This window comes from Limanda limanda, chromosome 2 (genome assembly GCF_963576545.1).
Source record: "Limanda limanda chromosome 2, fLimLim1.1, whole genome shotgun sequence".
NCBI classification, from domain to species: domain Eukaryota; kingdom Metazoa; phylum Chordata; class Actinopteri; order Pleuronectiformes; family Pleuronectidae; genus Limanda; species Limanda limanda.
In genome coordinates, this window is record NC_083637.1 from 5845646 (window position 1) to 5858434 (window position 12789).

General features: G+C 43.3%; 1 protein-coding gene across 1 annotated transcript in view; it reads left to right on the plus strand.

Moving 5' to 3' along the window:
* LOC133015749 (protein sidekick-1-like) overlaps positions 1-12789 on the plus strand; it is a 157854-nt gene that overhangs the window by 18750 nt on the left and 126315 nt on the right. The window lies entirely within an intron of this gene.

A 12789-nucleotide genomic window follows, 5' to 3' on the forward strand; every position in this document is an offset into this window, starting at 1 on the left:
TACAGCATGGGTGGGGGGGGCAGCGACTCATGTGGCGAAGGGAGACAGGGAACACGGGTTGGCTTTAATTGCATTGCATTTTCTGGTAATATTATTCATTGTCAAGGTGGAGTGGGACAGAATTGCATTATGAAGACACCACTTTAGGGCCTGCTGTCGGACTATGAATATTCATGGCTGATTCTGCCAAAAGCAATTTGTTGTAGCTTTGTTTGAAACTGTTGATGTGCTCTCCAAGTCTGTAGGCTATAAGTAGACCCACATTGCACCACCAGGTAAAAACACAGGGTTTCTAATACGTAACGTTTCCGCTTCTGTCTTGACATGGAATTCTGAGACGTTTTTAGACTTGATAGCGTCATTATTTTCCGACCTCGGCTCAACGTCGGAGATATTTGTTGTTTTGCCGAGATAACAGCGTCTGTGTCTGGTGGATTCATCCGGTTGATTTGAGACTAACTCGTGTCCTCGTCTTTGTGGCTCTGCCGTCTTCCTCCAGTCACATTTCAAGTAGAAAGTAGGAAAGACATTAACTCTGAGGCTGTACTTAATGACTCTCCCAAATGACACAGGCTTACTCTGCCTCTCGCACTCAAGGGAGGGAGACGAGCAGCAGGAGAGGGAGGAGGAGGAGGAGGAGGAGGAGGAGGAGGAGGAGGAGGAGGAGGAGGAGGAGGAGGAGGAGGAGGGTAGGAACGAGATTCCCTCTAAACTGCAGGAGTGCAACAAAGATGATTGCATCACAGTTTCAAAATATGGCCAAATTAACTACCATGATTTTATTTTTCCTTTATCATATTTTAATTATCCTTGACAAATTGTCATAGTTGTTTTTTGTTCCCGTAGCACTAAATGAATACTTTATGGACTGTAACAAACCTTAATTGGCCATCGTTTATATTTCTTAAGACCCCCGAGCCCTGGTATTAAAAACCTATCTGGATATGTAGATAATAAGCAGGATGTTAACATAGGTGACTCACATTTGCATACAAGTGTCACTGAATTTATCAAAGCTCTCATTTTGTTCTCAGACACACTCCTCCACCGTAGATCTGTGCAGTTTCCTTTTGTGTTATTCAGATGTTGTGACGCATTACTCACAGTGCACAGCTACATGACTCACTCTGAAGTTTACCGTCCACTCAGCTTCACAGAGACACTCTGGCCTGTTCACAGCAGCACAATGCAAACTACCTACCTGCATGTTTCCTACTTCCTAAATAAACACATGCTGTCCGATGTCATGTATGTTGGTTACTAACTTTATCTATATTTTAGTTTTTTACTGAAATGTCTTGATAGATTTGGATTTATTGCTTTCAAATATGCCATAGATATAAATGGACTGTGGTGGATTTGGCCAATGACTTTGGTGATCTTCTGAATCTGTGACCCACCAGTAGGTTGAAGTTTTTGACGAAATATCTGGTCAATTATTGGAAAATTTAATAGAACACATTCATGGATTTTAAAAATGTTGGCTAGCCCTGCTAATTAGCAAATGTTAGCATGTTACGGCTCAAACCAAAGTGGGGATTCATTCTTTCTACACATCAGCATGATAGCATTCACTTTGCTAGCATGTTAGCTTGATAGAAGTAGCATTTAGCTCAAGGCACAACTGTCCATGAATAGTCTCATAAAGCTGCTAACATGTCTCTGGACTGTTAGGATCTAATTTTCAACCTAAGTGGCAGAAAAGTCTGTTTTCTCATCAGAGAAACTTGCCTGGTTGATAGTAATCCACCAAGTGCACCTGGGTTTTATAGGGAACGGGATATGACACTCTGATTGTTGATCTTGATTGATATTTATGACCATGTTCTTATATCTTTAATCGAAAGGCCTTAGATTTGCTGTTGAGCCAGACAGTGTGATGTGAAAGAGTCATAAAGTTGTTAATAATCATGGACTGTGATTTCAGTTGGACTCTAATTCCTTCACACTTACAATCCCATAAGTCTTAAAGACTTTGTCAGTGTTTCTGTCTTACGCATGTTAGCCTGCAGCGTCCGTGTTTGGTGAATCTCTGCTCATCTCTTTCTGTCTGCCATAGAGCGGCTGCTTCGGTCTGAACTGATCACTCAGCGACAGGCGAGGGAAGTGTGCGGCTGTGTGTGTGTGTGTGTGTTTGTATGTGTGTGTGTTTGTTTGTGTGTCCCGCTTGTGTAGCACGTGCCGACGATCATTCATTTTATTGACGCATCTGTGAAAGACGCAGTTTTCAGATTTTTCCATTTTCTTCTTTCTTCACCTCTCCCCATCCTGTCTCTTTTCCATTGTTCTCTCCTTGCCCATATCCTACATGTATACACTCTGCGGAATCATTATTCCCCTATTACAGTATGAACTAACACACTCCCACCTGCCAGCTTGTGTGTGTGTGTGTGCGTGTCCTCTGTCTGAAGTCGTTAAATATTCTAAAGACTGAGACCTCTTTTAATTATCCACTAATCACACTTTTAATTACCTGCCACATACACATCCATCACTGACCAGACTGTACACACATGCACACACACTCGGTGCACAAACACACGTACACACTCACACACACACACACATCTGTCATTGGAGAGAGCTCTTAACCTATCGACAAGAGAGAGAGAGAGAGAGAGAGAGCACTGAGGAGTGACTGATGAAGGTTTGGTTTGGACGCCCTGTTAGTGGCTGATCGGTGATTACCACAGAAGAACTAATGAATAAACAAATGAAGGAAATACAAAATACGTTTCCAGTAGATCATCGTATACATTGTAGATACAGTTTATCTTTGGATTTCCCGAAGCACAAGACAACACACTGCTGATTGACTGGTTAATATCACAGCTACACAATGACATCCTGGAAAAGCAACAGTTGGATCAATAAGCAGAAGGTCACAAGTTGATTTCTCCTCTCAGACACAATTAAAGGCTAAACTTGAGCACACACTCCTTCCATGAAATGACACAGATCTAATCCCTGTGCTCATGTATTCACGTGGGAGTTTTCCTGTTTATGTCAAGGAATAAATGCATCCAGCGTTTAGGATTGTGCCCCCCCCGTCCTCTGCTGTTTTGTCCTAACACTTAGCGATCCATCCTTGAGGTAAGAAGCTCTTTTTTCTCACTTAGTCTTCTGCTTCCTTGGGTCTCACTGCTTGGTCCTGCTATAGGATTCCTATTCGTCAATTTCCCTTTGGCTTACCAGATAATTACTTTGTACCATCACCAATACACACTCGCTCACACACACAGCCAACTATTAACTGTAACACACATATAAAACTGGCTCACACACATCGTTCACACTCACTCACAGACTCTGAATTGTTGCTGCTGCACGACCAGTGTTCACAAACGCATTTTAGCGAATTTATTTTTGGCTCAAAACAAAACTGCATTTGCCAAAGTGGGAGGAGTTTCAGCCGAGGTCGTTTTAAGGCCGAGGAGGCAGCTCACTTCAATTCTGCACCTTTTTTAAACCTGTGATTGAGCTGGAACTTCTTCATGCCAATACAACGTGGAAGTAGGAAGAAGGATTCCAGTTGCTTTAGTTGGTCAACTCCTGCAAACTAGTGGGCAGCACAGGGACAAACCCCCCCCATGTCTGTGGCTCATTAAAACACCCAGAAAATGTGCTGTCCTCAAAAAGCTCCATCAGAGAAACACATGCAGATGATTAATTAATTTGGCATCTGTGCCACATCCGTTTGCCTCTGTTAGCTCTCGCCAAAAATTAAAAGCCGGTCCAATAATAACTGGATCCAGCTCCCTGCTCAGTCACTTTCTCTTTTCCTCAGCTTGGAATCACCACGACAAACTCCTCTTTGTTTTGTTCGTGGCTCTCCCACGATGCCCATTCTCAGAAGAGCAAGCTAACTTTTTCGTACAGCTAGCTGCGAACTCCGCCTCTGAGTGATGGTGTGCGACGTTTTCCAATTTTAGGTTTGTGTAGCATCAATATGATTTTCAAGGCGTTATTTTAAGGTAAACAAAAAGGTGGACAAGGTGGACTATACTTTCTAAAGGGTATCCATGGTCATTTAAATTTATGCAAGTGTTCAGAGTTTCTTTTTCCCACTTTCGAGAAAGTAGACACAACAATCTCCGTCACCCTCAGTGGCTTTGGTGGAAGGAGCAGGTCAGTGTGAGTGATGCATTCACTGGCTCTGTGGCTGCAGGCTTGGTGCACGCTGGAAGATCTATGAAACCAAGACTCTGTGTGTGTGTGGCTATGTTTGTTACAGAATAATGTAGATTAAAATGTTCTCGCCTCTAGGCAGAACCATTCTTTTGCATTGTATTGATTTCCTATCGCCATGGTGACAAGTGTATCAGTTAAGAAACCCTTGTTTTACAGGAGATGCTGTAACTGTGCGGTTGTGTCAGCGGAAAGCAGAAACATTCGGCTTGTTTGCTCGTTACTGGTTCCACTGACCTTCAGAGCCGGGGCAGGCAATTTGTCTACATTCAAACAGCAATGTGCGACTACGCTTTTATAAATGATCAGTGTTGTCCTTTGTACTGGGACTTACACCCGCCCACAATATCTATTATTTACTACAGATATGAAGCTATTCTCAGATTTAGTCAAGTATCAGTCCAGAGAACAACTCTGTATCATCCATTCTCTCCATTATCAGAGGTCGAAGGAGGTTTAGAGCCAATCTCGGCTATAATTGGGCGAGAGGCAGGAACAGTCAGGACAGGTCACCAGCCTATCACAGGGCCAACATACTTAGAACCATTCTCAGGTCTCCAAGTGTAACTCAACTGAAAAGCATTTGGTCTGTGGGAGGAAACCGGAGAAAACCTCCACAGACTCTAGACCTTCTTCCTTTGAGGCCACAGTGATAACCGCTGCACCACTGTGCCACCCCGATTGTGTATCATGAAATTTATTAACTACCTAAATCCAATTATAATGAAATTAAATGGTGTTATACAACTTTGAAATTACCGTTTAAAGACTTCCTGTCCAGCGCATCATAATGTTTAAATAGCGAACAGAGCCGCACCTACCTGGGCATCCATGTCCAATCAGCTGTTACCTGATCTGAAGGGACGGTGCAGTATTTATAACAAGACAGTAATATGTAGTGTTAATACTTTACTCTCCTCAGTCAAGAGAAAACAGCTAATCCTGACATCTTCGAAAGCTGTAACCAGGAAACAGGCCTGAACCAGAATTAGAAAATGACGTCTCATTTTCAAGTGTGAATATTAGCGGCTCTGTGTTCGGCTGAGAGAGATGACGTTTGAGAACAAGGTGTGTGTTTCCATCGGAGAGAGAACGAGTGAGAGGTAGAGAAAAGGAAAAAGAAAGCGTGAGACGAAAAGAGAGCGAGAGAAGTCACTGCCAGTTGTGTGGTTAATTGGAAGCAGACATAATTAGTGCTAATTAGGATAATAGCCATTCGTCTAGAGATCCATCCACCTAATGGGACCACAACAGTCACTCAGCTGCACACACACACAGACACACACACAGACACACACACACACACACACTGTGGGTTGTTACCATCCATCCTGCCTCCTTGTTAGAGGAATGCGGTGTCGTACTGTAGATTCTACGTACGACCTGTTCCCACTCGGAAAAGCAAATGTTTTTCCGTGAGCTTCTACATGAATTAACGTGCGTTCCGTGCACGTGGACGACAGCGAGACAGACGGACACACAGAGCAGCGGCAGAGAGGAAGTGAGTCATGGCGCTCCTGTAGCTGAACAAACAGCGAGCGCAGTGAAAAGTCTCTTTCCTCATGTTTGCTCAGCATCAGACCCCCGGTCCCTCTCTCCTCTCCTCTCTTCCTGCCTCCATCTCACCCTTTGCCCTGCTTTGCTTTCCTTTCCTGTTTCGTTGCCTCCCCACTTCTCGCTGCCTGCCCCCCCGGCCACGCCAGGGGACATTAAACAAACGTAGTCTGTCTCGCAGCCCTCACTTACTCTCTCTCTCCCTCTTTCTACCTCTTTTTCCTCTCTTTATATGCACACACACACCAATTACTTTCGGTCTGCAGGCCCTGGGCTGTGTGAGTACAAGGATATGTGTATGTTGGCAACCTCTCCTTCTGCCTGTGTGTGTGTCTGTGTGTGTGTGTGTGTGTGTTTTATGGAGAACTTATTGGCTGTGGCAACTGGCCAAGCTGGTGAGCGACGACAGGAAATTCTCCCAGTTTTGTGTCCGTTTGACCGTTTGAAGAAACTGTAAAGGTGATGGAGGAAGCCAGCCTGTGATTTAGACACTGCGTTAATTACAAGTCACAGAGCTGCAGAGTGTGTAGGGCAGGAGGCAGGGAAACCGTTTTCTGAGTCAGTGAAGGGGCTGTTAAAATCTCTCACAAACACATTAGTGTTCATTACGGTTGCAACCTCTACCATCTATTTGTGCCCTTCTCTTCTTCTCTCTCTCTCTCTCTCCATTGGTCTCCTGTGCAGTCACTTATGCAGGTTGTATTTTCTCGGAGAGTTAAAATCAACAAGATTCCTCAACCAGAGCCGTGACATTAACAGAGAATTACTTTATATTGCTTTTTTTGCCCTGTGGGCGGAGCCGGGTCGGCGAATACATGGTCAGAGTTGTGTAGCTGTCGCACAGACGCTGGGTCCGAGGTCACAGAACTCTAATCAAAGGATCAATGAGAGGAGGGGCTCGGTGTACTGTTAAACAAACTTTATACTAGTTAGAGTATATATCAAATTTACTTTGGCAGTATTGATAATAAGTTTGTAGCTGAAGAAATTTTGAAAAGAAAAATGATTGATTCTACCAGTCAGTTCCATCTCAAAAGTTTTTGGCAAATGAATCAAAATATTAAGTCAAATTATTGTTATTTGTAGTTGTTAAAGGGGTATTAAATTAGAATTAAATTTCCATCCATCCACCTGTCCATCCAGTGTCTTCTGCTTATCAGCGATGGGGTCACAGAGGCAGGTTGACCTCTTCTCCCCAGCCAGGCTTTCCAGTTCTTACTATGAACACACTCTCACACACACACACACACACACACACACGCACACACACACGCACACACACACGCACACACACACACACACACACACACACACACACACTGGTACACGTTCACACTGCTCTGTCTGTGCTGTTTGGGTGGAGGTGCCTCGCTGATACAGAAGTCGAACTAGGACATAATTGGAAAGGAAGGAGAGAGAGAGCGAGTGAGGCTTTGGTCAGCTCAAATGAAAATAATAACTAATATTAATGTGAGTTACTGCATCACGGTGTAAATAAATGGCAGTGATCCAAGAGTGTGGGCAGCGTGTGAACTTCACACTCACACTCACGTACACACTGGGCCCGCGGTCACTAAACAAGGACATACGTTAATCTGAAACTCTGCAGAGCTGCTGGCGATCATTCCTCCCGCTTGTCAGAACTCATTCCAGGACTTTAATGATTATATAGTACGAAGCAAAACATGCAATACGTTCAATCAGTCACCTGCTGAAGTGAATCAGACAGACTGAGCTTAGAGGAACACTCGGCTCACTCACTGTGTGAACTAGTGTGGAGAATATCATCTGATGTTTGTGAGACATTCAGAGAAACCCTGTGCGTTTGTTTTTTATGTTAGAAATCCTAATGCCTCAGGATACACAGAGAGATTTAACACAACTTCCAACTTTTTGACAAAAGTTTAGGGAAGCCTCTTTTCTCTATTAACATGACAAGGCCTCCGTGCACTGAGAAATGAGCCCCTCTTTAAACTCTCAATGTCTTCTACTTGTATGGAACCTCTTTTTTCATCCTGAGATATTAGTATTACTAATGTTTCTTTCAGCTTTGTTTCCTTTGAACGTTAGAAACATCATCATTTGCTTGTGGTGAACTCTGCTCGTTATCCAGAGTTTTTTTTTTTTTTAAACATATATTTATTGGTTTTATACAGTTTTATACATTTACATCAATTTACATACATACAAGAACCTTCCCCAACCTGATCATATGGCAGTATAAAATGACAGTAAATAATACAAATTCAAAATTGCTAAGTTATGATTAAAACATAAATTCAAGAAGGACAACAAATTACAATGAAAATACTAATTTAACTAAATTAAAACAAAAAAATTAAATATATATATATATAAAAGTAAAATAAGATACAGTCACAAACATGGAACAGAGTACAGCGCACATTCCTCAAAACAGATTTGTCACTTTCGTCTTCAATGTCACCATTCTTAACAAAGTCCAAAAACATCTCCCAGATACTGTAAAATTTAGAAGCTTTCTTCCTACCTACATATGTTAACTTCTCAAGAGTCAAACTCAACGTTAAGTTTTTTAACCAGTGGCCTAGAGTTATCCAGAGTTATTAATAGGAAGTTGGCAGGAAACACTCGTCCGGAGCCTCTGATTTGGACGTTTGCGTTCTCACACGCCTCCCGATCATTTCAGGAGATTATCCCGACTTCAGTGCTCAGTCTGAAAGCAGCTCTAAAGTTTCTCCTGTTTGTAGTTGAAGCTCCGGTCTGACCTCAGCCTCATCAAGCACCTTTGAGATGAACTGGAACAGCCGATTCACAGCCAGGTCTTATTAGAATCACCGACCGGCCTCTTTTCCTTTTGTCACTGAATCAGAGCAAATCCCCTGAAGCGAGTTCCTCAGTCTTGTGGAAAAGCCCCCCCGAGGACTGGAGGCTTTTGTATCAGCTAATTAACGACTAATAATGGTTTGAATAATGGTTCTGGAATGAGCGGTTCACTGATTCAGGACTTGCAATTGATTCAATTATTTTCCCTATCAAGTAACTTTTAAGTAGTTGATTAGTTTAAACTGAGACAAAATATTTGCCAGTAAGTGTTGTTGTTAAATTACAGATCAGTTAATCAATGAAAGAATGAGCATATGCCAAATGATATACCACTGACACATGTGAGGAGTCCTTGGGTCTCTATATAAATTCGAGCTATGATCATTATTATTATTCTCCTGTCCTGACAGCGGTTGCCTGCTTGCAGCCGTGTGTTTCTGAATGTGTCCACAGGGGGCCTTCAGTGACTGAATGTGTCCCTTTAATCATTTTAATGTCGTCCAAAATGTTTTTGGCCCTGATTTAAATTGAGACAGACACAATCCAGACCCTTTAAATAGTTGATGCACATATTTAATGCATCAGCAGCCTGCCTGCATAATTTCTTCTCGTTTGGTTTCACCTCCAACGGGCTCATTATGGACGTGTGGAGTTTTTTGGTTGCGTTTTTTTGTTTTCTGCCTTTTGTTGGTTACAACATGAAAGCGAAGATGTCGTTTAATGTTTGAAATGTTTGAGGGATTTACTCAGAAGTCCCTCTTAATGGCTGTCGCAGGAGAAATGACAGTCCAGCTGTGAGACCCGGCTACACCAGCCTGCTTAGAAGCTACAACACCAACTCATGCACGTCACATTGCACTGGGGCTCAGAGTGTAATGAGAGTCTCATTAAGGAGTTAAAGATGGACTATTACCAGGTCATACTGGAAACTGTTTGCCAGTATTATTCCTTGTTTACAGTGGGAGGCATGGTGGTTAGCAGAAAGCCACTGGGGTCGATCCTCTCTGTGTGTGACTCTTTTCACTTTGGGTTTCCTGCAGCTACTCGTGCTTCCTCCCACAGTCCAGAGACATGGAGGTTAATTGGTGACACTAGCATGAGGTGAAGGTGTGAATGTGGCTGTGCAGCTGCTCTCACCTGAGAAACAAGGGTGTCGAAATGAAAAGGAAAGGTGTTCCTCAAACCACCACACACACATAACACATGCTTATTGAAAATAACAACATTCTCTCATTCAGGTCAAACTTACTGTTAAAGCCAGCCAGGAGAATCCACCTTTCAGATTTTCGAAATTTCCAGATTCCTTTTTTAGTTCTTATGTTTTGTTTTTGCATTTTCTCGGCAATCGTAAGCTTTCACAGATGTTTTTAGGATAATTTTTTTAAGGCACTGTATTTTGACTTTGTATTGAACTAAATAACATTCAGCAAATACACTATTACAACAAATTGTTACGGACCTATAAGAAATGGCTCGTGAGGCCCGGAACACATCAAATAAACGAATCAGAAACAACTGTTGCCACTAAATAATAACAAATGTTTATTGGTTGAAACAAACAAATATTTAGAAAGGCAACAAACCAAAAGGGTTGGAGGTTCCCGGCCAAAACAAACAAAAGAGAGGGGAACACTGAGCCAGCCATCGGCCGTCGAAGTCAGTGTTCACCCCCGAACTAAGTCTGCCTAAATAACCCACTACCTAAATGAAAGAAAAAGGTTATCCGAAAACAGGACTACCGGGAACCCCCGAACCAACTACCAACATAACAAAAGCTCAAAAGGACTTCTGGCATGGGGGAAACCGGAGCCTCGGTCTCCTCACCCGTTCACCTGCATGGAAGAATAGAGAGCGAGAAAGAAATTCACAGCCTCCTTAAGTCAGCTCCAGCTGACGAGGTGATGAGTCTCACCTGAGGACTGGCTGCGTGGAGAGAGAGAGAAAGGTGGAGAGAGGCACAAACACACACACACATTCTCACACAGAGCCCCACCTCCTGGCCACACGTAACACAAATCGTCCACCCCAGACTGTGTTAACAATAGCTTCATTTGAACTACTTGTCACTGTCAAGCTCCTGGCATCAGAACAGTTCTCAGTCTTAATTCAGTTACACTGTTTAATCCCATTACAAAAACAGATCTGTCATATTTTCCTTACTCTCTTTACTTTATTTATTTACTGTTGTTGGAAAAGTTCTCCTCTTTGTTTTTCATTTTTCTCTGTTCGCTACCAGAATCGTTCCTCTCTTTTTCTGCCTCATGTTGTCCTGTTACATTACAGCAGCGTGGAGCACCACGTGTCATCTAGCGCTCCAAGCTTCTCCTTGTGCCCAATTTACCCCAGAAACATCTCCACAGGAACTTCCTGTCGGGCGCTGTCATCAGACACGAGGGAGTCATCCTTTGATATCAGTGAAAAACACTAAACTACCAGAGCTCTGTGTTCACGCTGAGTTTTAAACAAGTGAAGCTACCGGAGAAACACGACTTGACGGATGACTCAAACGTTTTCCTCATGAAGTTTGTTTCCGACTTCAAGGGTTAAAACAAAAAAAACCCATATGAAAAGTCTGCATAAACAGTCAAGTGAAAATAGATCCTTCTACCAAGGAACTCGTTATGTTGATGCCTTTCCAGTGATTGAATTCACTGAGACGCTTTTCTTTCCAGTTTGCAGTTGTTGTTTCACAGAAGCCAAACAACCTATTATAGCTTTTACTGATGAATATTGTGCAGATGCGTCCTCAGCCACTCTGCATTCAATCCTCAAGTATCACTCACTGGAGCACAAACCTCTTCTGAGGCCCAACAATTCAACTCATACATTGTCTCAAGGCACTTTACATTGAAGGTCGAGACCCTCAAATCTACTGAAACCCATCAGTTCCCACAATGAGCAGCACTTTGGCGACGGTGGAGAGAATAAACAGAAAGAAACTTCTGCCTCAACCGAGAACATTTTAAAATTTGCTTCTTTATCCAGAGCCGTGACAATTTCTTTACCGTTTGGCCTTCGTCCCAACCGTCCAGCAGGTTTAATTAGAATCTGTACTTCTTGAGTAACCCTGCCAACAAACAAAAGAAACAAATGAATGGACAGGGGCAAAAAACACAACCTCCTTGGCTGAAGATAGTTACCCTTTAATTACCTATAGTCCAAGGAGGTTGTGTTGTCATTGGTGTTTGTGTGTTATTTCGAAGGATGCTGCTGCAGTCACGGAAGAACCTTTTTAATTTTGAGTTTGGAGCCAGATATTTTATTTCCTATTTCTTCAATATTATGAGATACAGGATTTTTCAACGTTTTCATCAATTTTCTAGGGAATAATTCATGAATCTAGATGAAAAAAGACTAATATCTGTGAGTGTTTGCAATTTGAAGCAGCCTGATGGAATTCAGCTGGGCCTGAGTGGATGTATATATGTGCGATTCCAACACCACAACACAACTCCAGCCCACAAACATTTTAAACACCTCAGTCCTGTAAATTCTAAATTTCTCTCTACTTTAAACTGGATAATGTTTCCCCTCCACACACAGTGAGGCCTTCAGCAGGTTGGAGCCCGAGCACGTGAACCATCACTCAGCTCCACACAGGCTGGATTCATGCGTCCACCGACCGAGACGCCAACGCAAACATCCGCTTTAAAACGGCTGCGAGGAACAGTGAACACTCCCAACTGTGTGAGAGGCCGTTGGAGATGGTGCGCGTGTGCACGTGCACGCTCTCGCTGCGTGGGTGGGAGGGAGTGGGGGGGGGGTGCTGGCACTCGCTCTGGAGAGGAAGCTGCCAACAAGCCGGCCTGTCTGGACTGGGTTTACAGTGGAGTATCCCTCCTTCTGCCCGAGCGAGTGTGTCAGACGCGTGGCTGGAAGGAGGTGGCACGCTGCCTGTGAGACCCCCCCCCCGGATCTGACTCATGCACTGAGACGAACTTATATATCAGAAAACACACTTGTTCTCCCTCGTCTGTCCTCTGGCCTGCGACATGTGTGTGGCAATTAGCTTTTGAAATGCATGTGTGAGTGTGTGTGAGTGTGACTGTGTGTTCGTGTGTGTAAGTGTGTGTGTGTGTGTGTGTGTGTGTGTGTGTGTGTGTGTGTGTGTGTGTGTGTGTGTGTGAGTGTGAGTGTGAGTGTGCATTCAGAAGTCAATCTTGCAGCAGAGACGCCCGTGAGTGTTTATGAAATGAGTCTTGGGGCCAGACACTAAATGAAAGACCAATCTGCCTCTGTGCT